This window comes from Equus przewalskii, chromosome 21, assembly GCF_037783145.1.
Source record: "Equus przewalskii isolate Varuska chromosome 21, EquPr2, whole genome shotgun sequence".
NCBI lineage: Eukaryota > Metazoa > Chordata > Mammalia > Perissodactyla > Equidae > Equus > Equus przewalskii.
This window is the reverse complement of record NC_091851.1, coordinates 17,968,858-17,996,602: the sequence shown is the minus strand read 5'-3', so window position 1 is coordinate 17,996,602 and position 27,745 is coordinate 17,968,858. Positions and strand designations below refer to the sequence as shown.

The window sequence follows — 27,745 nt, the reverse complement described above, 5'->3', positions numbered from 1 at the left end:
CAAGAAATGGCATGCATCTGTTTCTAAAGGAGTCTTCCATATTCTTTACAAGTGCCTCATGGCAGGGTTTGTCTTTGCTCTTGCCCTATTCATCATGTTTATCAGTGCTTTGGAATGAAAAAATGGAAGAAATGTTATCAAATTGTAAATGGCTCAAAGCTTGAAGGAATAGTTAGTACACTAGATGGTAACACCAGGTCTTGGGGCAATTCCCACGGGCTAGAATGATGGACTGAACAAGTAAAATCAAATTTAACAGGGATGTGTGAAAAGGCCTACATTCACATCTACCTAATCAATTATTTAAGTCTTGTAAGTCCTCGACCCACATGTCCTGTCTACTAGGAAGTATGCATGGTCCAGTCACTGTTGGAAAATTCCCCCTCTCATCTATTTCTGATACTCCACTCTGACAGGTACACCCTCCTCCAGGTTCTATATCCTCTCTCCAGGGCCAGACTGAGAGGGTCTTCAGGGTTATGGGGAAGGAGATGCAGAGGAACTAGGCAAGACAAATCCCTTCTTGACTGAATAGGTCTCTCAGCATCCTTTGTCTCTCTCCTAATCTCCACTCTCTTCCTCCCCACAAGGAGGCATACTATCACCTAAGAGTCCACCTATGGGAATATGTGTAACAGTCCTTTTGGATTTTCCTTTAAACTTCACAGGAATCTGACTTTCATCTTTTGGACCCCTAAAGACCCATCATCATTACTCATGGTTATTTATCTTTTCCCAGAGGTAATAGGTTAAAAGGTGGGTATGTGAGTATGGTCCTCAAAGGGAAAATAAACTTGGAGCTCCAGCTCTCATGAAACAGTGTGCTTGGAAAAACAAGGGCTCTGTTTTAGTCAGTATAGGCTAGGTAATGCTGCAATAACAAACAACGCCTGAATCGAAGTGGCTCAAAACTACACAAGTTTATTTTTCACTAACATTGCATGTACACTGCAATTCAGGAACCCAAGTTAACAGGGGCTCCACCATCTGAGACACCATTGGTCACCACCAAAGAGGGAAAGGAAGATGGAGAACATGCACTGACTGTTAACTGCTGCTTTCCAGATGTGACACATGTCACTTCTGTTCACATTTCATTAGCAAGAGCAAGTCACATGGTCACACCTTCAAGGGGACAGGGGATGGAATCCCCCATTATGCCCAGATATGTGGCAATTAAATATTGGTGAATTGATTAATGTCTGTCAAAGGTTCTACATATAAGTAGAATGATGCTATTTTTTTATTTGTGGAGCTGGGGGAGAGGTGGGCAATGGGAGATACTAGTTTTTAAGTAACTATTTTTAATAGAAAGAGCTGGTAAAAACATTCCAACTGAACTAAAGAAATAAGATGAAAGCTAAGCCTGCCATCTGGATACTCCAAAGCCCGGTTCTCCTCTGTAGGGTAATCATGATTACCAGTTTCCTATGTCTCCTTCCAAAAAAATTCTCTACAAAAATCACATATATTTGTATGTGTTGTATATAACACATAGATAAATGCAAAAACAAAAACCTTGCATGTAGAGTTAAATAAAAAAAAACTCACTGACACCCAGCTGAAGGAACAGAAATGAGAAGCTCCTGCCCAAATCCCCTGTGTGCCCTTCCCTGATCATAACTATCTCACCCTTTTAAGTGCCCATGATTCTGACTTTTATGATAGTCATTTCCTTGTGTTTGATTTTAGAAAAAGAAAGCTTTAGCACCTGCATATATATCCCTAAGAAATAAACCTTAGTTTTTCATATTTCTAAAATTTACAGAATGGAATCATACATGTATCCTCTTTTGTTTCTTTCTTCTTTCAGTCAAGATTTTGTTTGTGATATTCATCCACATATAGGTGTAGTTTTGTCAATTTTATTATCGTGTAGTATTTCATTAGGAATTTAGAATAATGTATCCATTTTCCTCTTGAGGGACATTTGAGTTGTTTTCCATTTGGGGCTATTACCTAAAATGCTGCTGTGAATATTCTTGTCCAGGGGTCTTGGTGAACAGGTGTGTGAGTTTCTCTCATGTGTGTACCCAGAAGGAGAATTACTGGGCTGTAGAGTATAAATGTCTTCAATTTTAATAATAATGCAGACAGTTTTCCAAAGCGGTTATACCTGTTCACATTCTCACCAGCAGTCTAAGAATGTTCCCATTTTCTACAGCTTTATCAACTCTTGATATTGTCAGAGTATATGATTATCAATTATTTTGCACAAATGAGAGAGTAGTGTATAGTTTATTCTCCAACCTGGCCTTTTTAAAAAATATAACAATATATCTTAGAATTTATGCCATCTAGAATATATAGACATCCATTTTCATGCTTGTGTAACATGCTATCATATGAATAACTTATTTTTTCTCTGCTGTCTTGAATAATACATCATTTTCAACAGAGAGAGACTCGTAGGGCAAAGATGGCATGTATTCACAGCTCACTCGTCTGCCCATGGCAGACGTTACTAGTTAGTCATGGCACTCTTTCCCACTGAGCACAAATGTAGGCTCAGATTCCTTCTCAACACAGTGCTCTAACACCTTACTACTCAAAACGGCAGCATCAGCACCACCAGGGAGCTCGTTGGAAATGCAAAATCTCAGATCCCACTCCAAGCTCGTTGAATCAGACTCTTCATTTTAGCAATATTCCCAGGTGACTCACCTGCACAAGGAAGTCTGACAGGTGCTGGTTTAGGCAGCCTCCACCAATCGAAGTCCTTCCATGGAATGAAATGTGAGTCCTCCCTATGCCAGGGGCACACTGCAAGGCCCTGTCCTTTCTGAGCGCTTATCTGTGCATTACGTGAGAATACAGGTGTCAGGCTGATCTGCTCTGTCGGCAGTAAGAATCCCAGAGGGGTGGCAGAAACACTAGATTGTAAAATCAAGATACAAACCCACTGAAAGGGTAGCGTTAAGAACTGACTCTAATCACTGGGCTAAATAAAATTTGATCAAGACAAACAAAAGGCTTCATAGGAGTACATTTGAAAATAGGGCGTTGGGCAGCATGGCATACAGTGTCTGTTCTGGAACACTGACTTCGTGTCCCACAGAAGGGGTGCATTCCAGATTAGTTTGGGAAACACAACCATGCTTCCTTCTCCTCTTACAAAGTCAATTAACACAGAATACAAAGGCTCTGAGATGCCCATGGTGGTCAGTTCTCTTTGTTTAATTCAGCAGTCCCCAAACAGACCCCTTTCTATACATCGCCTATTAATATCTACGAGACTGGTTTTCCATGGAACACAGTGTGAGAAACGCTGGCAGGGGGCTTTACTTGATGGTCTGGGCTATAATAAAGACAAAGCTTCCTTTGAAACATAAGAGAAGTACAGCCTCTAGGGCAAAAGAGAGAGACGTACAGCTCCCTGCAGGCTGCGAGCACCGTGTTGACTTTGTAGGTTTACCAAGGAGGGACGTGGAGAGACTCAAACAGCTCCAGAGATGAACCCCAGACAGTGAGGGCACGCCACACCCGTCCTACCGAGAATGTCTAACTTGGAGCAGATTTTCCTTTTCTGTCTCAGCACACAGTGATGGTGATGGGATGGGGGGCAGAAACGTGAGCCATCTGAATAGTTTAAGAAGCCCTCAGAAGACGAAAAAGGCTCCGGGGAGGACTGCACACTCCCCTCCCTCCATAGAGACCACTAAGTAACTGCTGTCAATTATTTATTGGAGCATCCCATGAAAGAGGAACAAAAATTTAAGAGGGACCAGAGAACAGACCTGAGTCAGGTGGATTAGAATTACGGAAAAGTGAGAAGTCATACAGGCTGTATTCTCTAACCTTAATGTAATAAATAGAATAAAAAAATTAACAAAAATTTAGCCAAAATTGTTAACTTGAAAATTTTTATAATGGCTTTCTAAATGATTCTTGGTTTCAAAAGGAAATTTAAAAAAACAAATTACAAACGATTCAGAAATAATTAGTGAGCTACATGTCAAGATCTGGGAGATGTGATCAAAGCAATACTCAGGAAAACGCATACCCACAGGAGCATTGATAATAAAACAAGAAAGACTGACATTAAGTGAACGAAGTTTTCAAGCAGGAAGCTGGCAAGTGATTAGCAAAATAAATCAAAAGGAAGTATAAGCAGAAATTACTAAAGATAAAAGCAGAAATAAATAAAACAAAAACAAATAAATTTGATCAATCAAACCCAATGCTAACTCATTGAAGGGAAAACAATAAAATAAACATTTGGAAAGTGGTATCAAGTTGAAAAAGGAGAAAATAAAACTAATGTTTGTAATAAGAAAGAAGACAAAAGAATAGATATTTGAATAGATAAAAAATAGTAGGTACAACTTTAGAGCAATAAGTTTGAAAATTAGACAAGAAGGTACAATATTTTGTGAATGAAATGCAAATATCCAATAAACATATGAAAAGATGAAAAATATTATAGGAGAGCAGATTTGGTCTCATTATAAGGAATAATTTCCTAATAAGTAGGAACAATCCATGAATGGCATGAACTATGTCGCCAGGAAGGGGAACATCGTAGGCTCAGATGCTGGCTGAGAGGCAGACCAGTTGTCAGAAGCGGTGGGGCCGGTGCTTTTGTGGGGACTGGGACAGAGAATTCTCTGTTTCTTTGATTTCTGTCACCCTCCTCCCTTAGTTGTCTGTTGTTTTGGCCTTGTTGTTATGGGCAGCATAGTAGCTCTGACAATCTCTTAGAGACTAGCAGGCAGAGAAGAAAGACTAGCAGGCCTGGAGGAGGACGGAGCAGAAGATTCTCACCACCACCAGCTTCCCAGGTCCCCTGGACACAAGTGGGGGTGCTTCTGGAATAACTGGGTTAAAGTCAAGGCCTGTCTAATGACTGGGCTCTGGCGCAGGGCTCCAGCAGGAACGACAGGAAGTGACTAGCCCACAGACTGGACCACACAGGCTGTGACTCATTGCTTGTGTGGGGTGCAGATCACCCCCTGCCATGCCGGATACCACAATTGCAGGTCAGGTTGGAGTCGCATTGGAGACAGGAAGTACTATGATGGGACCTGGGCTGCGGTGGAAAGCCCCATCCCTGTGAGGACCAGAGAAGCAGGAGCCGACCTAATCAAGGGTGGAGAGAGGCCGCCGCGTAGTGGGAGGAGCCCGCAACATTTCCCAGCTTTGGCATTCTGCTCAGGCCTCTGCCCTCACCCCCAGCTCTATTCTGCCCGTACATCCACTGGCCCAGACTGGGAAAGCTCACAGTCTTGCCCAGTCATGGTGAGGCCAGTCACTGCCAGTAAACCAAGCAGGTGATTCAGCATTGCCACACTGGCAGGCCTCCTTATGAACTTGGCTGGGACTGGCCTTGGGCCACTCTGTGGCTAGTCAGGGTGGAGCCACTCTTCCTTGGAGGGTGCTGCTTTCCCTGAAGAAGGATGTGAAATGCTTCTTTGTCCTTCTAGAGTTCCGGAGCATCTCGGAAAACGCAAGACTGGGAAGCAGAGAAAAGCATTTCTTTAAAAACAAAAATGTCAAAAGCCCAAGCATACCCAAAGAACCTCCTTCCGATGTCACTCACACCTGTGGTTCATGCGGTTTCCACCTTGAATGTTTCTAGGATCAGAAGGAACATCACTGACTTGGGTCAGCTCTCATCACCCCTCACAGACATAAGCATGATCAGCTCCCCAGTGACCGCTTTGTTTCTAATCTCCTGCCCCCACCTCTGGGATCCCCAGCTGCCACCCCATACACATCTGGGCCCCTGTTTAAAGTCTAGGTGCTCCCATTGACTTCCGGTTGGTCTTAGTCTGAGTTCCTACAAAAGTAGACTCTGGGTATGGGTAGCTTGTTTGGAGGGGTTCCAGGAAGAAGAGGGGAAGTGAGACAGGGAAGGGTGGAAGTCCAAGGAAGAGAGCCCTGAGGAAGCTGTCTTGATCACCCAGGAACCCTGCTGGTGAGAAAGCACAGCCCAGCTCACCTACTCTGCCACACTCCTGTTGCAGGCGAGCTAAGGGCTGTGGCAGGTGACAGGTGGCACTCTTCCACTACAGTAGTTCCACTCATCCAGGTGTAAGTGGAAAGCAGTATTTAATTATTGAGTGGGCGAAAACTCAACAAATATTTGCATAAAGGGGTTTTTGTTAATCCTGTGCAAATAACCTGGCAGGTTTTGTTTGTTGTTGGTTGTTCAGGAGCAAGTGTGGCAGAGGCAGAGAAATAACCTTCTCAGAAGATGTATGGGATTTTTTGTTTGTTTGTTTTTCCTTATTTGCTAGAAGCTGACAACGCCCCGTTTCCAGGTGACCGGCAACAAAGTGGTTGTCAGGAGGTACTCAAAGGCAGATGATCACATCCTCAGATGCCCCAGAAATAACAGTAAAACTTGGAAGGGGGAATAAATCTGAGCCCAGTCATTAATGAATGTCTCGACTTAGGAAGCATGCATCACCAGGCTATGCGTGATCTAACGCAGGGTAGAGCAAGTCAAGAACACACAGACACACAGACAGACGCAGAAACGGGTGCAGATGTGTGGAGACGGGGTGATGAAGCAAGACGGGGACATGATTATACATATAAGGACACACAGATTTATAGTGATAGAGAGAGAGAGCAAGACGGATATAGAACCAGTCTGTGCATTTCAAGAAAGAGATATACAGACAAACATAAAGGGGTGTGACATGTACGAGAGGCTCCTTACCTACATATGGTGAGACTGCAGGGAGCTCGTTTCCCTTTTTGCTTCTGTTATATATTCTGCCCTTCCTCAAACGAACTTCTATCATTTGTCCAAAACCAAAGGTTTTTGCTTTAAAAAAGGCTAAAGATACAGAAACAGTATAAAAGAGTTTCTAGGAAAGGCTTCAGACTGGTAGACCCACCACTTATCTCCCATCTAATCAAGGTGTGGAGGAAAATAGAGGGCTCCCAGCCTCAGGAAAAAGGGACGCTGGGAAAATTTAAAAGCTGTGTCCATGGTCCCAAACAGCTAATGATGTACCTAGTTATGTTTTATTTCTATACAATAGTTTACCACTGAAAAATGATGGTCTATAATGAATATCTAGTTGTCAACCAAGCTGTTTCAGGAGTACAGTAGTGATTCTTTGTAGGTGTTCCTGATCCAAAAAGGCTTTTTACATGCATGTTGCTGTCAGAACTCGTGGCACATCCTTTAAGTAAATGATAACACACGAATAGGTCCATAATTAAATGGACTTATCTTATTGTAAACAACTTTCACCCTTTGAGGGAGGATTTGAAATTTGAAGCATCGAGAGTTATTGCTAACCACGTACGAGGACTAAGACAGTTTAGAAGAGGCATTGCATTAGTTGCCTGTTGCTGTGCAAAAATTACCATAAACCTAGCAGTTAAAACAACCCCTCTTTATGATCTGACACTTCTGTAGATCAAACATCGGGGCAGGCTCTGCTGGGCCATCTGCTCAGGGTCTCAGAAGCTTGAAATCAAGTTGTGGGCAGGGCTATATTCCTCTCTCAAGGTTCTACTGGGGCAGAATCCACTTCTAAGCTCCTTCAGGCGTCAGCAGAATTCAATTCCTTGCTGTTGTAGGATTCAGGGACGGTTCCTCACTGGCTGTTGCCTGGGTCTCTCTCAGTTCCTTATGCTGCCCCCACCATCTTCAAACCAGGAATGTCGAGTCTCTCTCATGCTGTGAATCTCTCTTTTCCTTCCATCTTCTTCTGCTGCTTTGTAAAGGACTCATGTGATTAGATCAGGCCTGCCCATCTATGGATGGGGAATTTTCATTATAATTGCAAAATCCCTTCACAGCAGTACCTAGGTCAGTGTTTGATCGACCAACTAGGGGATGAGAATCTGGAGTGGAGGGAATCTGTTTGTAGAATTCTGCCTACCAAAGGCATGAAATATCCAGCTCAAGATGGACCAAATGCCTCACTTGAAAAAATAACGTCGTGTTATTTTCAGCACACAGAGCAATTATTAAAATAATGTTAAGTAATATTAAAATTTTAGGTGATGTATTTGTCTGCTGTTGGTTCAGCAGATAAATTTCTTTTGTAAAAAGAGAGCTTAACAGAGAGTTGTATATGGATAAACAAAATGTGATATACACATACAATGAATATTAATTCAGTCTTAAAAAGGAAGGAAATTCTGACGCAACATGATAAACCCTGAGGACATTCTGCTCAGTGAAATAAGCCAGTCACTAAAGGGCAAATACTGTATGATTCCACTTATATGAGGTACTTAGCGTAGTCACGTTAATAGAGAGAGCAAGTAGAGGGGCGGTTGCTGGGGCTTGGAAGGGGGAGGATGGGGAGTCAATGCTCACTGGGTACAGAGTTCCAGTTTTGCAAGGTGAAGAGTTCTGGAGACGGATGGTAGTGATGGTTGCACAACAACATGAATGGACTTAATGTCACTGAACTGTATATTTAAAAGTGGTTAAGATGGTAAATTTTATGTTATGTAAATTTTATGTTATTTACCACAATTTAAAAAAAAAAAGAAAAGAAAAAGAAAGAGCTGTATAAAAGAAATAGTGGTTTCCTTAGGTAAGGTGTTGCCTGGGCCTGGGGGTAGGAACAGGCATTAACTGTAAGTGGGCTTGAGGATTTTAACTGAAGGGCTAAAATGTTTTAAAACTGATTTGTGGTGACGGTTGTACCACTTGGTAAAGTTACTGGAAATCATTGAATTGTATACTTGAAATGGGTACATTTTATTTTATTTTTAGTTATGTATTTATTTTTTAAAGATTGGCACCTGAGTTAACAACTGTTGCCAATCTTCTTTTTTTTTTTTTTCCCTGCTTTTTCTCCCCCAATCCCCCCAGTACATAGTCGTTTATTTCAGTTGTTGATCCTTCTAGTTGTAGCATGTGGGACACTACCTCAACGTGGCCTGATGAGCAGTGCCATGTCTGTGCCCAGGATCCGAACTGTTGAAACTCTGGGCTGCCGAAGGCGGAGCATGCAAACTTAACCACTCGGCCACAGGGCCGGCCCCATAAATGGGTACATTTTATGATAACAAAAATACATCAAAATAAAGTTGTTTTAAAAAATAAAAAAAATAGCGATGAGCAATGAAATGATTAAAACTTTGAACTAAGTCTAAATAATTCTTGTTTATATTATTGTAAAACATTACTGATGTAAAAATAGTTATTAAAAAAATTAGAATTTTCACTACAAACAATAAGACCTAAATGTTCAAATTTAAATAGAAACTGGAAGGCAAGAGAAGAGAAAGGAAGAAAAACTGTGCTTAAATTACGTTACAAAACAGAAGTCAATAGATTGTTTCATTGATGACATCTGGCCAAAAAATGTAAGTTCAAATGTCTTTAAATTTTAAAGGCAATCACACATAAAATAAAGATGAGAAATATAACTTCCAAATCAGTTGATGCAAAAAAATCAAGAGTGAGGACAAATACTGCTTGTCAGCAGGATTTGAACTGCTTGGCTTCAAATATAATAACAGATCCTAAATTGCTGAGCCTGGTGAGACAAGACTGGGATAGAATGTTAAGAGGGCTGGTAATTTTAAAAGCATTTCTAAAAGTCTCTTTACTATTAGGTTATCTTTTTAGTAAAAACTATGGTTATAGGGGCCTGCCCGGTGGCACAGTGGTTAAGTGCGCACCTTCCACTTCAGCGGCCTGGGGTTTGCCGGTTCAGATCTTGGGTGCGGACATGGCGCCACTTGGCAAGCCATGCTGTGGTAGGCGTCCCACATATAAAGTAGAAGAAGATGTTAGCTCAGGGCCAGTCTTCCTCAGCAAAAAGAAGAGGATTGGTGGCAAATGTTAGCTCAGGGCTAATCTTCCTCAAAAAACAAACAAACAAAAAAAAACTATGGTTACAAAGACTGCCAAACAACCTGGAAATTAAAGTCAAGTTTGAAAATTGGTATAAAGAATAGCATGTGTGCTATGAATATAATTATGTACAAAAATGTGTTCAAATGACAAAAACTGGAATAAAATATGTGAAATATGAGAAGATCGTGTTAAGGGAGTAGGTTGCAGGTGATTATTTTTATTTACAATTTTTTAATGTGTTTGTATTATTTTTCAATAACAATAATTAAAAAGTAAAAGCAAGGAGAAAGGAGAGAAGACATTAAGCATCAAAATTTTAAAACCCGGCTCATCCAAGCAGGGACCGTGGCCTGCCTTGATGTCTCAGGACCCAGGACACAGTAGGTTTCATCTCTAAGTTCACTGGAGCCAACTTCAGCATCATGACGGGCAGATGCTGGCCACATGGAGCGTTTCTGAGTCCTTCCAGAGGGAACCGGGCCAGAAAGAGAACACAAGAAACCACTGACTCATTCAAGCTCTTGCTCCCTCATTTAAGGAGGCTTGACAGCCCCACATTTTGGCTGCACTAAGGTAGCAGGCCTTGGCCCTTTGTGGTCTGTGTTAGGACCATCTACCTGCCCAGAATGCCCTTTGGAGCACCTTTTTTTAAATTGAGTTCATAATAGTTTACATTATTGTGAAATTTCAGTTGTGCATTATTTCTTGTCTGTCACCACGTAAGTGCTCCCCTTCACCCGCTGTACCCACCCCCTTTCCCCTGGTAACCACTGATTTGTTTTCTTTGTCCACATGTTTGTTTATATTCCACATTAGCGAAATCATCTGGTGTTTGTCTTTCTCAGTCTGGCTTATTTCACTTAGCATAATACCCTCCAGGTCCTTCCATGTTGTTGCAAATGGGATGATTTTATCTTTTTTGTGGCTGAGTAGTATTCCTCTGTGTGTTTATATACCACATCTTCTTTATCCAATCATCAGTCAATGGGCACTTGGATTGTTTCCACGTCTGGCTATTGTGAATAGTGCTGCAATGAACATAGGGGTGCATATGTTACTTTGGATGGTTGATTTCAAGTTGTTTGGGTAGATACCCAGCAGTGGGATAGCTGGATTGTATGGTATTTCTATTTTTAGTTTTTTGAGGAATCTCCACACTGTTTTCCACAGTGGCTGCACCAGTTTGCATTCCCACCAGCAGTGTATGAGGCTTCCCTTTTCTCCACACCCTCTCCAACATTTGTTATTTCTAGTCTTAGTGATTATAGCCATTTTAACAGGCATAAGGTGGTATCTTAGTGTAGTTTTGATTTGCATTTCCCTGATGATTAATGATGTTGAACATCTTTTCATCTGTTTCTTGCCCATCTGTATATCTTCTTTGGAAAAATGTCAGCTCATATCCTCTGCCCATTTTTTGATCGGGCTGTTTGTTTTTTTGTTGTTCACTTGTGTGAATTCCTTATATATTATGGAGATTAACCCCTTGTCAGATACATGATTTGCAAATATTTTCTCCCAGTTGGTGGGTTGTCTTTTTGTTTTGACCCTAGTTTCTTCTGCTTTGCAGAAGCTCTTTAGTCTGATGAAGTCCCACTTGTTTATTTTTCCTTTTGAGGAAGATTAGCCCTGAGCTAACATCTGCTGTCAATCCTCCTCTTTTTGCTGAGGAAGACTGGCCCTGAGCTAACATCCGTGCCCATCTTCCTCTACTTTATATGTGGGACGCCTACCACAGCATGGCTTGCCAAGCGGTGCCATGTCCGCACCCGGGATCCAAACCCACGAACCCCAGGCTGCCGAAGTGGAATGTGAGAACTTAACCGCTGCCCCACCAGGCTGGCCCCACACTTGTTTATTTTTTCTTTTGTTACCCTTTTCTGAGAAGACATGGTCTTCAAAAACATCCTTTTAAGTTCAATGTCAAAGAGTGGACCACCCATTTTTGTGGAGCTCTGCGATACTCTCAAGGGCAGCTTAACCTCAAGGGCAGCTTAACCTTTTTGAAGGTCCAGGAATCAGGGTCAGGGATGGCAATAATCTAGGGGTACCCACAGAGACATAGCTGTGAATGGGAGCTAAGGCTAAAAAACAGCACGAGAAAAAGTATCGAGATGTGTCAAACTGCGACACCTAATGTGTGAAGACACCTTAATTCTAGAAGATAGAAGCTTGTTGTCTGAGGATGTTCTTAAAGCGCCCTGGCTCTACCTGATGAGTTGTGCTTCCACCTGTCTTCAAAGTCCCTTCTAACCTGCCAAATCTGCTAAAAGAGATTCAGCAGAGCAACGTTTGGGCCTCTGTACTACCCAGACTTGGTTGGCTACTAAAGTGACTTTCACTGATTTGTATGTCCTCTCTCCATCTCCATTTTATCATATGTACTGTGCAATAGTCTTGCTAAAATACAAATTTAATTCTATCGCTTCCCTGCTCAAAAACCTTGAAGGACTCCCCAGTGCCTGCTGGGTAGTCAAACTTCTTTTCCTAGTCTGTCATCATCTGACACTAAGCAACTTTCCAGCTACATGACTTCAGTCAAATCAGTCTAGTCAGCACCCTGCAGAGCTGGACACTGGTTTCTCCCTGGTTTTGTGACTGTGTGTACACAGGTCTCTCCACCTCTCCAAAGCTGACCCAGCTTGGGGCCTACAACAAAAGTTTTAGTAGAAATGAACTGAAAAATGACCAAATGTATAGTAGATATCTTTGCAAATGTAGGAGTTACAATGGAAAAATGCCAATGAGAGAGCTAGAGGAGAAGATGACCCTCGTTGAAGAGAATATTTTCTAACTAGTTTCCTGAAAATACCCCTCCTGGAGATGTCAGTAAGTTTGAATGCAATCTGTGCCCCCCCTAGGAGTGTCATAGTGTACATGAGCACATTTACAGTTCTGAGAAGTCCTGTAATTTTTAAAAAACAAAGCAAAAACAACCTAGTGTTTAGCCCAGCATTTCCCAAATGTATTTGATCGTAGAACGCTGATTTCCTGCCACACCTATTAGCATCCCTTGGAGGAAGCGTTTTGTAGGATGTGACAGAAACATTACTTTAAGTGGTTCCCTTTTCACTGTGGCCTGCCAATCGATTTTTTGAAATCTCAGTAGTTTTTTTGCCATACGTCCATAAATGGAGGGATTTGGAAGGAGGCAGTCTTGGAAGACCAGTTGTTTCCCAATATTTCTTCTCCCCTTCTTCCAGAATAGTAAGTTTTTAGTTGGGCACATGGCTGCTGAGAATAAAGTCAGATCTGCCCAGCCTCCCTTGCAGCTAGATGTGGTCATGTGACTAAGCGCTGGCCAATGAGACATGAGACAAGAGAAGGTTGTAGGTTGTGGGTTGTGTTCATAAAGAAAAGGAGTAGGCTCTCTCCCTCTTCTTTCCTTCTTCCTCCACCACAGTGACTGGAAAGCAGAGGGGTCGGGAGCCATATTGAATCATGCAGTTAAAAGCCACACAGAGCAAGAACGGCAGAGCCAGAGGATAGGAGGAGCCAGAACCTTTGGTAACCTCACAGAGCTGAGATGCTATACAACCTCAGACCTTTATATGAGAGAAAAAATTATTTCTATCTTGTTTAAGGTGGTATTGTTTTTGGTCTCTGTCACATGCAGCCAAACCTATATCCTCTGAAGTGCAGTCGTCATTTATTGTTTTGTCTGACCAGAACAGTACCCCTACCATGTGGGAAATGCTTCCCCACTTCCTAACCATGTAGTTCTTGGGGAGTTTGCAGGCCATCCACGTTGGCCGAGCAGAACTCTCTGGGATTTTTCTACCTCGTGAGGGCAGGGAAGAGCCTTTTTCTTTGCTAGTGCAAGGCTCTAAGAACAGGAGCTTGGAGCTTCCTAAGCATCTAGTTCCAGCCTCCCTGTGGAGACTGACAGCCTGAGTAACTGGGGCCAACCAGCCTAGTAACTTAGGTTGCATTCCCTAGAAACAGACTCTGAAATGAAGATTCCCGTGCTAGAGATTATTGAGGAAAGGCTTCCAGGGGAAATAGAAGTGGAGGGAGGGAAGAGGAAGGGGAGGGAGGAAGCTGAGCTATGGTGGCATTTCAGGCGAAGTTCTGGGCCTCACCTTGGGAAGCTCCATAGTGATTTTACCCCAGGGTTATCCTGCCTCTGGGCATGAGAGCTGGACTTTCCTTCTCCCATACATACTCTCACTCACTGGTTAAGGGCTGCCCTGGGGAATGTAAAATTCCAGTGCTTGCAGAACAGCTCCAGGACTCCAGGGGAGTCCTCTCATGAAAGTCACAGGCGTGGGAAAGAACGGCAAACCCCCCAGGGTTGGGCACACAGAACCTGTGAGAAGGCTGCCAGGGGATCTGGACACGGCACTGACAGTAACTGTTGCACACACAGAGGCAGAGCCCTAGATGGAGCCAGCCTGGAGGGCATTTGTGCTTCCTACCCTGGGCTTTGGCTTCGGTGGCTCAGGCTGCAGGTTCCAGGGTGCTGTCAGGGCACTGCTGGAGGGACAGAGCTGGAGCCAGACTCAGGCTGAGGTCTGGCACCAGTGACCATACTGGGCAGGCAGCCTGGGGCCTGGGTGAAGAGTAGCTCAGAGCCCAGGCAAGCAGGCTGCCAACATAGAGATGGGCAAACCAAAGGCCAGCCTGAGGTTTGGGCTGGTGGGGGTTGATGCACCAAGGTGAGGGAAACTGGGAAAGGGCGTCCTTGTCCCCCGCAGTCTTGGGCTGTCTCCCTAACCACTGCATTTTGCCCTTCTCCTTTCCACAACTACATTTTTCTAGGCTCGTGGTGGGGTGTTCATCGAGCCATAACTGCCTGCAGCTTACTCCTTTGTGTGGCATGTCTGGTAGCAACTCTCCTCAAGGTGCAACACTTGTCCCCTGCCCCACTCTCAGGTCCCTTGGGTCTGCCCATGTGGCACCAGCTTTCACAGCAGATCCTGCTTACACCCACCCTGCAGAGGACTATGTTGAAGGCCCACCTTTGACCAGCTCTGTGCACCCATCTCCTCCCAGCTTTGCTATGAATGGCTGCTACCAGCAATCTTCAGAAGACTGCCCTTGAGCACACGAGCCTCCCTTACTGATTGGCTGGGAGTTTTAAGCTCCCCATTCTGCACAGCCAGTAGCCAAAGACTAGGGTGGGAGTACAACAGCCCAGTTCCTTTGCTAGGGCTGTAATTTACACTCAGCTCTGGTGGGATCAGGCTGGGGCTGGAACATCACCACAAAGGCATCCTTGCTGGGCTTCCTCCCCTTCTCTGTCCTGCTTCCTGTACCCCATCCCCTTGCAGATTTCCCCTGGGAGCACTTCCTTCATAAACCACTTGTACCAGAATCCTTGATTCAGGAACAACCTGATCCACACCCACAAAGGTTCATCAAGATGCTCATTTTTTAACTGGAACTCACTTAACGCTGAATGCTTGACAAATATAATTAAATACACAGCAATGATGACATCACAATATCGCCTCAGCATCCATTCCCCCTTTATCACCGGCATCCAATTTTCCTTGGTTAAATCGTCACTCTCCCATTCTCAGCCATGCAGTGTGCGGGGCGGGTGGGGATCAATCCCTACCGGAACTCCCACATGGACCTTAACTGGTTAAACACAATCAACAGACTCCATTCCTCTGGCCATAGAGAGTAGTTCCATCATGGGCAGGAACCACAAACTGATCCAGTAGGGACTTGAGGAGGCATCTGCTTGGGTTGCTAGGAAGAGCCTCCTTCTTGGAAGGCCCAGGAAGAGAGGGTTGGCAGGTGCTACTCCTGCCTACCTGGGAAGGGAGACAACACCCGCAGACAGAGCTGAGATGTGAAGAGAAGCTGGGCCTGGTCATGTCATTCGAGCCCTGGATAAGACTATTCTGTCACAGGAGCCCCAAAATTCCTTTTTACTGTTTAGCCAAGTTGAGTTGGATTGTTTTTTTAAATTTGAATGTCCTGAATGATTCATTGACTGTTTCCGGAAGTGGCCCTATTTTGAGATTATTTTAAGGAGTTGTTTACACATTCTGAATGCTCCATTTATAAGGGTGAATTAAAAGGAAACTTTTCCCCTGGGGGAGGGGGAACTTGTGTTTAATGGGTAGAGAGTTTCAGTCTTGCAAGAAGAAAAGATCTTAGAGATCTGCTGCATAACGACGTGAATACACTTACCACTACTGAACCGTACACTTAAAAATGGCTGCGATGGGGCCCGCCCCGTGGCCGAGCAGTTAAGTTCATGCGCTCCGCTTCAGTGGCCCAGGGTTTCGCCGATTCGGATCCTGGGCGCGGACATGGCACTGTTCATCAGGCCGTGTTGAGGCAGTGTCCCACATGCCACAACTAGAAGGACCCACGGCTAAAATGTACAACTATGTACTGGGGGGATTTGGGGAGAAAAAGAAAAAAATCAGGCAGAATGTGAGTATACACATTTATCTAAGTGCATCAGGCTACACAGTTCAAATAAGTGCGTTTTATGGTATGTAAATTACACCCCAGCAAAAGTGATTAAAAAAACCTTTCTCCTACATGGGGCCAGCCTCATGACATCCTGTGAGATTACGTCTCACAATTGCTGTCGGGATTTCCAGCAACGGCCCAAGCACCCAACTCCATCAGTGGACAGGCAGTGCCGTGGCCCGGTTGTTATTGTACCTCCCCAGGGATGACACGATGCAGTGACTTGAGAGGCAACCATTAAATATCGTTAAACGGATGGATCTACCAATGTGTGGGTGCCTGTTAGACAGTCTCTTATCGATATTCTTCATTTATTCATTCTTTCAACAAATGTTTACTGAGCAGTCGCTGTATGACATGCTCTGTCCTAGGTGTTGAAGATACAATAGTGACCAAAACAGACAGAAATCTGTGCGCTCATGGGTTACATTCTAGTAGAGGAGATACACCTAAATAAGATAAACAAGTAAATGTATATACCATGATGGATGGCAGTTCAAATATTAAGGAGAAAAATAAATCAAGCTAAGAAGCATGGGGGATGGGGGTTAGCCTCGCTGAGGTGCCATCTGGGTAAAGACTTCACGAATGAACCACAGACATCAACCTCACTGCCCTGTGGAAGTACAACCCGAGGCAGAGCAGTGAGGAAATTGAGCCAGGGGCAAAGGGAGGATGCAGACACACCAATTATGGCCAGACCCAGCTTCATGGTCGTGCAAGCTGTGTAAGCCTGCACAGGGACTCACGCTTATAAAGACCCCATGCGTGGTTTAATGCTCTGCCATCATCGTCTTGAAATGTTAATAATTTTTAAACAAGAGACCCTGCATTTTCATTTCGCACTGGGTCCCACAAATTAGATAGCTGGTCCTGCATTCAGCACTTTATTCTCCGGGATAAGCAATGCCTTCTCCCTAACAGCCCCTTTGAAAGCACAGATACTCCCACAAAATATTAATGATTCACGTTTCTTTTTTTTTTTAAGATTTTATTTTTCCTTTTTCTCCCAAATCCTCCCCGGTACATAGCTATGTATTTTTAGTTGTGCGTCCTTCTAGTTGTGGCATGCAGGATGCTGCCTTGGCATGGCCTGATGAGCGATGCCAGGTCTGCGCCCAGGACTCGAACTGGCGAAATCCTGGGCCACCGAAGCAGAGCTCGAGAACTTAACCACTCAGCCACGGGGCCGGCCCCATGGTTCACATTTCTAATACACTGGTGTGAACTGTTTTTCCTCTGACAGGTGTGAAGTGTAAGACAGAGATTGTTTCAGTCAGGATAGGCTGGGTTATGCTACATAACAGAAACTTCCAAATCCAGTGGCTTAAACAACAAAGGTCTGTTTCTTTCTCACACTATACCTTCATTATGGGTCAGCTGGGGGCTCTGCTGTGCAATATCCTCACTCCGGGACCAAGGCGGAGGGGAGAACAAGGGAAACTGTGCACTGGCCCTTAAAGCTTCTTTTCATAAGTAGCACATATCACCCCAACTCACATTTCAATGGCCAAGGCAAGTCACGTGGTGACACACAGCCTGAAGGGATGAGTAAGTACAATCCAAACAGGAACCCAGGACAACTGGGCACATTTGCTAATCAGCTATTCTAACACAATTTATTGAACAACTCATCATCTCTCTTGTGATTTTAATTACCCATTCATCATATACCCAGTTTTTATTGATATTTGGGCATCTTTTTGGATAGTCTTCCTGTTCCATTGATTTCCCTTTTGATGTCTGTGCAGAATTACCCTGTTTTAATTTCTGCAGCTTTATAACGCCACTTAATGTCAAAGAAAGTAAGTACCCCCTGAAGATTCTCCTTTGAAATTTTTTCTGGCTATTATCATACCTTTAATTTCAAGGTGCATCTGAGAATCACTTTGTCAAGTCCTCCTCACCCCTCCTATGTGATTTTGACTAGAATGGGATTGCATTTGCAGACGAACTTACATCTCTTTACAATATAGACTTACTAGTTGAATAAAATCCTCTTTTAAGTATCTCAGTAAGATTTTATGATTTTCTTCAAATATTCAGTAACTTCCTATTTATTTGATCTCCAAGTATTTTGTTTTATAATCATTGTGAATGAGACCCTTATTTTATTGCTTTTAAATGTTATTCTAGTATAGAAGCACTCCTGATTTTTATATTCTTTGTAACCATCCATCCTACTGAATTCTCTTAATAAAAATTCTCTTGAGGGGCTGGCCCTGTGGCCAAGTGGCTAAGTTTGTGCGCTCTGCTTTGGCAGTCCAGGGTTTCGTGGGTTCGGATCCTGGGCATGGACATGGTACCGCTCATCAGGCCATGCTGAGGCGGCGTCCCACATGGCACAACCAGAGGCACTCACAACTAGAATATACAACTATGTACTGGGGGGCCTTTCAGGAGAAGAAGAAGGAGGGAAAAAAAGGATTGGCAACAGTTGTTAGCTCAGGTGCCAATCTTAAAAAAAAATTCTCTTGGTTTTTGTAGGTTGCAATCTATTTACAAATTATGATTAGTCTCTTGTTCTCTTTTTCTTTTTTTAAAAAAACAATTTTAGGGGTTGGCCCGGTGGTGCAGCGGTTAAGTTTGCATGTTCGGCTTCTCAGCGGCCCGGGGTTCGCCAGTTTGGATCCCGGGTGCGGATGTGGCACCGCTTGGCAAAAGCCATGCTGTGGTAGGCGTTCCACATATAAAGTAGAGGAAGATGCACACGGATGTTCGCTCAGGGCCAGTCTGCCTCAGCAAAAAGAGGAGGATTGGCAGTAGTTAGCTCAGGGCTAATCTTCCTCAAAAATAAATAAATAAATAAAATAAAAAAACAATTTTATACTTCTCATTTTTGCAGCAAGAGTGGAACTTGCTGTGTTAACTGTTCCAATTTTCATTTCCACTATTTTCTGTGACCTCATCACCACTTTTCTCAACATTCTACACCTACTGGCTTAGGGAAAGAACGACACAGCAGAATGCACAGGAAAAAGAAGTCTTGTTCTTGGAATTTTTCATTTCAAATGTCTTTATCAGATTTAGAAGAGCAGATGAGGAGGTGACCGAGCCTCTATACCAAGTTAGTTAATGTGGCCTCTGGACCACTGCTGGTCCATTAGCTGTTACTGGCCCGTGATAAGTTAAGTACAGATACTGAGAGCAATCATGTAGAAACTTTTATAGCAATCTGATGTTGCCACAATATCCAAATGCATGATTGGCAGACTCAGCTTATTGAACAGTGTATGGACCAAAAATATAATTCACAACAATTGAAAATAAAACAAAAGTGGTCCTCCACCACAAACTGAAAAGTGTTTCTGGGGCCGGCCAGTGGTGCAGCGGTTAGTGCACACATTCCACTTTGGTGGCCTGGGGCTCGCCCGTTGGGATCTGGGTGCGGACCTATGCACCACTTGTCAAGCCATGCTGTGGCAGGCATCCCACATATAAAGTAGAGGAAGATGGGCACGAATGTTAGTTCAGGGCCAGTCTTCCTCAGCAAAAAGAGGATGATTGGCGGCAGATGTTAGCTCAGGGCTAATCTTCCTCAAAAAAAAAGAGTGCTTCTTTAGATTAACTAAATGGCTCTGGATTCAGAGAAAAGAGAATTAGAGGGAAGCAGGTGGGTTCAAAAGTTTAATGTGTCCCTGCTTCCTGTCCCCCTCCCCCAAAGCCCAAGCATTGCCATAAATGGAGGGCAGGAATGGAAGGGGAAAGCTGCCAGCAGGAGAACAAGAGATATCCTTGACAGACCGGGAAATTGAAATCGGAAGGGACCCACGCCCTTTTTCTAAGTAGAGCCTGGGAAGGAGCAAGATCCTACCATTTCTTTGAGAAACGAAAAAGCTACAGGCAGAGCTGGGCAGCTGGATTGGAGAGAGCCCACACAGTCCCTACACACTCCAGTATGGGGCTGGGAGCAGTAGAATAATTTGATGTGTGTCCAGGAGCCCAAAGGCAGTGAAGAACTTTGGACTCTCCCACCAAGTAGGCACAAGTGCCACCTAATGCTCCCAAGTGCCCAAATGGGGTGCAGAAGAAGGCAAGAGACAGAGACCTTTACGAAAATGTGCAGCTGAGAACAAGGGCCACCACCACAGCTACCTGTATGGACGAACACCTGAAGTCTAGACAAGACAAAGTACATCTCAGCAAATTTCAGTGTGGACACACAAGGGCCAGATGCCTTCGCTCCCTGAAGGCGGCCTCCACACTGTGACATTCCCCTCCGCCAACCAAGATGGCAAACCGGGTAGGAAGGGGACCACTCAATCCCCTGGTAGAATGGTGGCTCATGACTGAAATTCAATGGAATTATTTTAAAAAGCAGAAAACATCGGAAAGTCTTACTTCTTACAGAGTTCAGTCTCTGGACCAAGACTCATGCCTGCTTTTGCTTTGTTTAACCAGAATGACAAATATTATTGGCAACTTTACCTTGTTTCTGATTTTAATGGGAATGCATCTGGTATATCACTGTTAGGTATTTGCTATTGGTTCTTCATATTCTTTATGATGTTAAGGTCTATCTATTTGAAGTTGGCTAGAGAGTTTTAATTTGCTTTGTTATTAAATCAGGAATAAATATTGAATCTTATCTAATGCCTTTTTGGCATCTATCAAGAGGGACACAGGATTTTTCTCCTTAAAGTATTAAGTAACAAATTAATGAAGTTCAACAACAGATTTACTTAATGTACCTTTGACTTTGCCTAGTTCTGTTAACTCATACCTGGATTTGATCTTCTTATAATTTATTTACAATTTAAAAATCAATATTCATGAGTTTGGTGTGTACTTTTCTAAAACACTTATTGGACAAACTTTGATATGGGGGTTATACTAGGCTTATGAAATAAATAGTGATGCTTCTAAATTTTTCTCCTGCTCGAGATTATAGACAATAAAAACTATCTACAGTCTCTGTTGAAGATTTCCACACTATTGTTCATCTGGGTCTGAAAATTGGGGGAATAAGTCCTTTGAGGACTCTTTTCCATATCACTAGAGTTAGTGAGTTTGTTTGGGTTTTCCACTTCTCCCTGAACCAATTTTAGTAACTTATATTTTATTTTAAAAAATCCATTTCGAGCCAGCCCTAACGGCCTAGTTGTTAAAGTTCCTGGGTTCCTCTTTGGTTCAGTTCCTGGGTGCAGAACCACACCACTTGTCTGTCAGTAGCCATGATGTGGTGATGGCTCACACAGAAGAACTAGAAGGACTTACAACTAGAATATACAACTATGTAATGGGGCTTGGGGAGAAGGGAAAAAAAAAGAGGAAGGTTAGCAACAGATGTTAGCTCAGAGTGAATCTTTCCCAGCAAAAACCAATTTTAAAAATCCATTTCCTTTCAATTTTAAGTCACATAAATTTGTACCTAATATTCTCTTATCTAGGTGTCTATCCCTGAATGCTGAGTTTCATCTGAAAGCAGCAATCTTGGACTCCAGGTTGCCGTCTCCAATCTCACAACAAGTATGATTCTTCTTTTTGTACACATTTCCCGTTACTGGAAGCAACTCCCCTCCAATTCTCCTGCTGCATTTTCTTTTGTGTTCCTGAATTTTCTCACCAGCCAAGTGCTTTTTCTCATCTTTATCCAAAGAAGTCTGTTTTTGTTTAATGTCAGGAGTTTGATGGGCTTCATCAAAGACTGGAGTTTCCTGTTCTAATCTTCTAGTCTCAGACAAATAAAAAAGTCATACTTTCTCTGGGCCTCTTTATCAGATTTAGAGGACGAGCTGAGAGTGAAGAGAAGGGCTGGACCCCCAGCTGGGGCAGGGGACATTAGACCACACTCTTTCCCATGGCTAGAGGGCTCTCAAGATCTCACCTGTCTGCATCCTCTCCCGCTACAACTTTATCAAGCCAGGCAGTTCTCAGGCCACACTTGCCTTCTTGCCTCTTACCATGCTATTGGTGCTGCTCCCTCTGTCCCACAGGGATGCCTGTGTCATGCTTCTTGACTTGGGGGGCGCTTCCTTGAGTTTCCACTTTTAAGCTGTACATTTAGGTTTTGTGCACTTTTCTATATATGTATTATATTTCACAATGAAAAGGGTTTTAAAAGTATCTATATTTAGGGGCCAGCCTGGTAGCGCAGCGGTTAAGCGCGCAGGTTCTGCTTCAGCAGCCTGGGGTTTGCTGGTTCGGATCCTGGGTGCGGACATGGCATTGCGTGGCAAGCCATGCTGTGGTAGGCATCCCACATAGTAAGCAGAGGAAGATGGGCATGGATGTTAGCTCAGGGCCAGTCTTCCTCAGCAAAAAGAGGATTGGCAGCAGGTGTTGGCTCAGGGCTAACCTTCCTCAAAAAAACAAAGTATATAAAAGCACTTAATATATAATTATTAAACTTTATTATAATAAAATTTTATTATATATTTATAAATATATATATTTATAATATAAATTTTATTATAATAAAATTACAATAATTATATATAATATAAATATATTAGAGTATTTTATATATGCGTTTTTTCTGGGAACATAACAGTAAACTATTAATGAGGGATCTTTAATCTTTTACTTAGTACAATTCCATATTTAAAGAAATTAAATTAGTATTTTCAAAGCCTGGAAAATGACCAGATAGCAGGAAAAGTCTGGGCTGACTCCAAATGACCAGAGATACTCTCACAGTCTTGGCCGCCTCTAGAGAGATTTCAGCACGCAGCTGTCTCCTCTCTGGACCACAGACAACCGCCCTTTGATCTGCTGCCTTCTACCCGCATTGCAGACTGTCAGTTACTAACAGGGTTTTGAACCTCAGGACCTAACCTTTGCCAGGTCTGGCTCTGCACACTCCAGGGGCTTTCTAAGGATCTCAAAGAGCAATAGGAATTAAAAAAAATTACTAAAAAAATTATTCAAACACAATTAGTTCTAATTCAGTTTCCCTTTAAAAAGAAAGACATAGTATTTTCCATGTGAGATAGAGGCTTAAAAAGGAAGGAAGCTATTCCTGTTTTGAGAGCATCATAAAATACATTTATTGAGCGCTTCTAGTCCATAAATCAATGAGTGAAGTGCTGCCTGTGTATCCTAACTTGGCTAGGTCAGAAGTGTGAGCACAGGCCGAGGAAGCAGGTCTAATAACTGGCAGGGGGCACCGGGGATCAGAAGTGAAGCAGCAAGTGGAATGACACTGTTGGTGACACAAGCTCATCCGAACGTGGGTGGTGGCAATGCAGCAGAATCCAGGTCCTGGAAGAGCTTGGTGGAAGACGGGACCATGGGTACCAGCAAAGGGCCTGTGGTGGGGACCCATGTAGGAGAGCAGGAAGGAGGGATAAGAAAACAGGGCCAAACAAGAATTGGGTGAGGCCAGAGGAACAAGATCAGGGCTCAGGTACTGGAATCATAACTCATTTTCCCTCCCATTCATGGCACAGAAAGCAAAGAGAAAAAACATTTTTGTGTTGCTGTGACACTGACAGCTGGGACTCTTTCACCCAGGGCCAATACAGATCTTAGATAGGACTCAGGGCAGTCCTGGGAAAGAGTTCATCTGCTCAGTGTCAAGTAGGCTGGGCAGACCCTCCCACTCTTTTACTCCCAATTACTAGAGAATGATGAATCCTGATCGGAGGGGAAAAAAGCAAAGAAGCACATGATTTTATATACAGAATTAACCAAAACTTAGGAATTGGTGATACCAAGTACCTCTAAAAGTGGGGGTAGAGGTGAAGCATACATGAGAGGATTGGCTAAAAGTCTATTTAAGAATCAGACTTTAAGGGCCGGCCCATGGCCAAGTGGTTAAGCTTGTGCACTCCACTTCAGCGGCACAGGGTTTTGCCGGTTCGTATCCTGAGGATGGACATGGCACCGCTCATCAAGCTATGCTGAGGTGACGTCCCACATGCCACAGCTAGAAGGACCCACAACTAGAATATACAACTATGTACTGGGGTGCTTTGGGGAGAAGAAGGAAAAATTGAAAAAAAAAAAACTAAAAAGAAAAGAATTAGACTTTATATGTTTGCTTTATGAAAATACATCAAGCTTTTGATTTGTGTACTTTTCTATATGTATTCTATACTTCAATAAAAAGTAAAAAATAAAACGAGTTAAAGGGTTGGCCTGTTGGCATAGTAGCTAAGTTCGCATGTTCTGCTTCAGTGGCCTGGGGTTTGCAAGTTCGGATCCCAGGCGAGGACCTACATGCTACTCATCAAGCCATGCTGTGGCAGTGTCCCACGTACAAAATAGAGGAAGACTGGCACAGATGTTAGCTCAGGGCCAATCTTCCTCAAGCAAAAAGAGGAAGACTGGCAAGAGAAGTTAGCTCAGGGCTAATCTTCCTCACAAAAAAAGAAAGAAAGAAAAGAGTTAAACCCTACCTCTCCTCCCAACTCTGAGCAACAGGGCAAAGATCACTCCCATACCCTGGCAGAAATCTGGAAGTTTGTTCCTTGGAGAGGGTTTTTGAAGTGGACGTTTTTGACTGAGAGTTTGAGAGATATCATTTACAGTTGATGTGGGAGCACCAAAACGGGAACGGGGGTTAAGTAAAAGTCTACATACTCAGTGCCAAGACTCCCAGCCTTCTTCACCAACTTGGTTCCCAGACATCAGTAGCCAGCCCTGTCTGGGAAAGATGAGCCTCAAAAAGGGATCCAAAGTTACTGACTGTGGGTATTCCCCAACGAATGGCCCAGGCAGATTGACCCACAAAGAATCCCACAGTCAACAAGGCCCTCCCAAAGGCACAGAGCTCCACTGGGTTTTGTATCCTCACTCTTTACAATGAGTTGACAGTCAAGGATCACCTGAAAGATAGAGACCAAAGTAAAGAAACAGAAAAAGCAAAACAAAGAAAAGACAGGCATGAAGGGAGAAAGAAACTTCAAAAACAAATCATGAATATCTTCAAAGAGATTCATTCATTCATCCTTTCACTCAACAAAGATTATTCGTGCCCCACGTGCCAACCATGGTTCTCAGGTGCTGGGAACAACAGTGAAGAAAACAGAGATGTTTGCCTTTATAAGCTAATATTCCAACTGAGGTGGGGTGAGGGAGAGAAATGGAACAGAAAACAATGAAGAATACACAGAATAAATAAGTAAAATTAAATAGTGAGTTAGAAAGTGACAGCTGCTCTGGAAAAGAAGAGAGGAGCAGAGAAGGGAGACCAGGAGTGCTGTCTAGGGATGGGATGGATGCATGGGCACATTCCATTATTAAACAGAGGCCACGGCAGGCATACTGAGAAGATGTGACTTGAGCAAATCTTGAAGGAGTGAGGGATTCTAGGCAGAAGGAACAGCTAAAGCCAAGGCGCTAAGGTGGGAGTGGGCCCAGAGAAGTCAAAGAACACTGAGGAGGCCAGTGTGGCTGCAGCAGAGTGAACAAGGAGAGGCTGATGACATCAGGGAGGCAACAGGAAAGAGATCACGTTGGGCCTCGGTGGCCATGGCAGGGATGCAGGCTTTCCCTGTGAGTCAGATGTGGAGCCACTGTGGAATTTTTAGAGGAATGACATGATATGACATATTTTAAAAGGATAGCTTTGACTGCTGTGCTGATAAGTATATATTTTATGTTGATAAGAGAGCATATTGAGATAAGGAAAGATGTTATAGCCAAAAATAAAAATGGATTTCTATTAAAAGAATACACAGCCCATTAAAAAGAGTCCTTGGACATTAAAACCATGATACCAAAAAACCAAAAAGTATAACAGAAGAGTTGGAAGATAAAGCTGAGGAAATCAGAATTCCATAAAAGAGATCAAAAAGACAAAATATGGAAAGACGACAAAAATGTGGAAAATAGGAGAGAAAAGATAAGAACCAACATCAAAAGAAACAATTCCAGAAACAGAAAACAGTATGTTGCAAAATCCCAGAGGAAGCGGGTGATTCCTGTTTAATGCCTAGAGGTGCTATGTCTATAGTAGGAGCCAAAAAATGTTTCATGGATGAACTTAGAAGTAGAATTCAAGGTGAATTAATAGGCAAATTTAAATCAAAGTCTGGAGATAAGACCAAGGTTAGATTAAAGCTGTGACTGATAATAGTTAAGACATGCAGAGGACCTAATTGTATCAAGATGGAGCTGCTTTCAAAGCTTTGTGGTCTACTTTTTTTTGGTTAATGTTTAACCTGAGTTGTTTTAATAAAGAGATATTTTGCCCCCAAAGTACTCTCAAGTATCAAGTTTCAGTGACCTGGGCCTTGGTAAGTAAATGTGGGTCCACCCAGCCAACACCCTATGTGACTTATAGACTTTGTGCCTGCCTTCTTTGTTTTTCTAGATTGTAAAATCCTATCTTTGTGCCTTGAGAAGTTAAATTATTTTATTGCCAATCAAGAGATAAGACCGGAAGAGAGAAGACTCCCTGGCCCCCTGCTGGAGGTGGGAAGCAAACACCTGGGAGAGCAACAGTAGATCATCTTGAGTCAATGTTCAGAACGAGCAGGAACCCTTGATCTCGGGCCAGCATCATTCCATAGCTCTTTTGGTCTCACTGTAGTTTCACTCCCCATTAAATGTGGAAAATACTTGGCACGTTCTGACTTCCCCAAGAAGGGGAAAGAGAGCTCTCACCAAGTCCCCTGTCAGCCAGCTCTTAAATCCTAAAACGCTGAAATCACAACTACAGGGACAGGAGTCTGTAGCTATGGCCAGAGAGATTTGACTTACCCCGAGCTCCTCACAGTGGCTCCTCTCGCCTGATGCAAGTCACCTTCTGCCAGGTCACAAACCCTCCTAGGCTGTGCTGATGATTCTGGTGCTGCCACCTTTTCAGTTGCAGGGGGATACTGGTCCTGTGCGTGGTGGTCTCAGAGCAAACTCTGCAGATATTAATCCTGGAGAACACCCTCTGCAAGGACTAGCATCGTGGCCAAGACACTTGATCCCTCAGATTAGAGCATTTTCAAGTTGGCTTTTCTAAGTTAGTGAGAATGAAAGAATGGAGGCATCAGAGACCCACAGAGACAGGGAGGAAAGCCAGTGCCTCACCTTCAGGGTAAACTCCTGAGCCACCACGTGTGTTTCCCACAGAAACTGAGAGAAAGCATACCCTGCCTCTCACTGGGTCACAAATTACACATTGTTCCCTTCCCCTGGGCTTCAGAGAACCAAAGCATGCGTCCACTGCTGCCCCAGACCTTCCCCATCTGTGGCACTTCTGTTTTGATTTCTCACTGCTCACAAAAATGACCTTCACAAAGCCTTCTTGTGTTGTTTCTGTGCTATTTCCATGAAGTTTCTTTGAGACCCTGGGAGTTGGGACTGGCCCAGTGGTACAGTGGTTAAGTTCACGTGCTCTGTTTTGGTGGCCCAGGATTCACTGGTTTGGATCCTGGGGGCGGACGTACACACCGCTGATCAAGCCGTGCTGTGGCAGGTGTCCCTTGCATAAAGTGGAGGAAGATGGGCACAGATGTTAGCTCAGGGCTACTCTTCCTCAAAAAAAAAAAAAAAAAGACCCTGGGAGTTACCATTTTAGCTGGAGAAAAATTGTGGATCAAGGAGGAGAGGTTATACCTTCTGGGTGCCCCCCAACCC

The 27,745-nt window shown here is 43.4% G+C and overlaps 1 long non-coding RNA gene across 1 annotated transcript; it reads right to left on the bottom strand.

The window, feature by feature from the left end:
* Positions 1 to 901: 901 nt before the first annotated feature.
* Positions 902 to 27,745, bottom strand: LOC139078172 (uncharacterized). Its single transcript, XR_011530994.1, has 4 exons — positions 27,390 to 27,745; positions 26,876 to 27,124; positions 15,935 to 16,141; positions 902 to 5,452 (listed from the first exon to the last, which is right to left on the bottom strand). It is a non-coding gene; the product is annotated as an uncharacterized lncRNA (long non-coding RNA).